The sequence below is a fragment of the Arachis stenosperma genome, chromosome 9 (assembly GCF_014773155.1).
Source record: "Arachis stenosperma cultivar V10309 chromosome 9, arast.V10309.gnm1.PFL2, whole genome shotgun sequence".
NCBI classification, from domain to species: Eukaryota; Viridiplantae; Streptophyta; class Magnoliopsida; order Fabales; family Fabaceae; genus Arachis; species Arachis stenosperma.
The window spans coordinates 16,736,220-16,738,325 of NC_080385.1; the positions used below are offsets into that span (position 1 = coordinate 16,736,220).

Genomic DNA, 2,106 nt, shown 5'->3' on the forward strand with positions numbered 1-2,106 from the left:
ATCAACATTAAAGTTCTCTTCTTTCATTTCTTATCCGATGTTATTTTTTTCCTTTAAAGGTATTACAATTACTTTTTTTTGCAACATCATTTTCATCAATGGATTTTCTTCGCTTAACCACCATTGGTGAAGAAATTTTTCAAAAACAAACTCATTAACAGTGTGTGGAGGTTTAAAGCCCCCACAAAATACAAATATAACCCGTACAAAACTAATTTTTATTATTATTTAATAAATTTTTTAACAAAATGATCGTATTGTCCCAAAATAAAAATGTTGAGAGTTGAAGTATCCTTTTTTGAACAGCTTTGTTCTTCATCAAAATGGATAAGGACCGAGTTGGGTGTTTACTCTTATCTTTTTAAAATATGTCCTTATTTTTAGAACATAAGTTAATTAAATCCTTATTTTAATTATTCTGCATTAATAAATGTGTATTGAATTTTGAAAATTGTTACTGTTAGAGGATAATTGAGAAAGTCTAAAGAGCTAGTATTTTTAGTCACAAAAAAAAAAGAACTAGTATTTTTATTAAAATTTGATTAGCACTTATTTAATAAAAAAAAGGTAAGTAATTCTACATCATTAGATATAATCTAATCTCACACTATTAAAAATATTAATGATAACTAATTAATGATTACAAATCACAAAATTTACCGACTCTCTAGCACTCATAGTTAAAATTTATTTTTTTTTACCATTATTTTTATCTATTGGCCCAATTATTTTAGTTTAATAATTCAACAACATCTTTTATTCTACTAATTAATAATTAAAAATAATAAATTTTAATAATTTTCTAGTATTTCTTTTAAATTTTATTTGGAAGATAATTGTATTGTAAAAAAATTATGATTAGGTACAAGTGAAATGGTGAAATTATGACCAAATAATTTGCAATAATTTTTTTTCATTATAGTTCTTTTATCATAAGTATACATTACTTTTTCTTCTGAGCGAAGAGGATAGATTCTTTCTAAACCTTCTACAAGAAATATTTGTCATTGCACTCTCTCCATCTAAGTGCATCCTATATTATTTCTAACTTGCTCTTCATCTCAATGGATTCTTAAATATTCAAGACTTCTTGGCATATAATATTTGTGGCATAAATAAAATTATTTTGTGAAACATCACCTTCAAAAATATCAAAACACACATTCATTTACCATCAAGATTCAAAATTAACAAAAAAAAATACAATACACTCAAAAAGATATTAAAACTTTGTACCACATGAATAGTTCAGATACAAACAATTTTTATATTGTCCTTATTAGTAGTTACAATTTAATTAATGTCAGGAATAATTTGTTGTGATGACAAGTGAAAGAAAAAAAAAATTAGCTTGTTGTATGTTGTGTTAACAATAGATGTCTCTTATCTCAAAAGAACAATTATATTAATATTTATTTCTAAAATTATTTTTCAGCTTCAAAAATGCTATTCCCATTATATATTTAATGAAAGGAATAAAATCTAAATTAAATACGAGTTTAATAATTATTAAAGAAAAAAACAAATTAATTCATTAAATAAAAAATCATAAATAGAGAATTTACAATAAAGAACCACATAGCTTTTATGTCGTTGGCAACCTAAAAAAAATGAGCAAAAACCATGTTTCAAACTGAAATACCAAAATTTCACAGTAGAAATCATTCTGCGAATGGAAGAGAAGAAGGAAAGAGGAGAGTTTTATAGGAAAATAAAAATGAAAACCATCAGAAATAGCGGATCATTTGCATCAAGTGATTCTCAGACGACCGTCGTGAGAAAATGTAAATCCAAATTCATCACATGGCTTTCTTGTGTCAACCTAACCGGAAACCATTAAGATATGAACATAAAAAAGGAGCAAAGAGAAACCTAACACAGAGAAACCGAAAATTTGTGGAACCAAAAATTAAACTAATAAAAGTAAAAGACCACTTGTTTTTGCGTAGTCTTAAGTACAGGGTTGGCAGCCGAAAGAACGAAACTATTTAAAGAGGAGGGACTATTAGGGTTGGAGGATTTTTTGTTTCAGGGTCCACAGTTGGACTGTTGGAGGATGGTTGATTATCAGTATTGCCAATCTTAGTTTTTGGGCTGTATGCCTAG

At 26.5% G+C, this 2,106-nt stretch overlaps 1 non-coding gene across 1 annotated transcript; it reads right to left on the minus strand.

Annotated features, from left to right (window-relative positions):
• Positions 1–1,722: 1,722 nt before the first annotated feature.
• Positions 1,723–1,810, minus strand: LOC130953587 (small nucleolar RNA Z161/Z228). Its single transcript, XR_009075756.1, has one exon. It is a non-coding gene; the product is annotated as a small nucleolar RNA Z161/Z228 (small nucleolar RNA).
• Between the last annotated feature and the right edge of the window lie 296 nt (positions 1,811–2,106).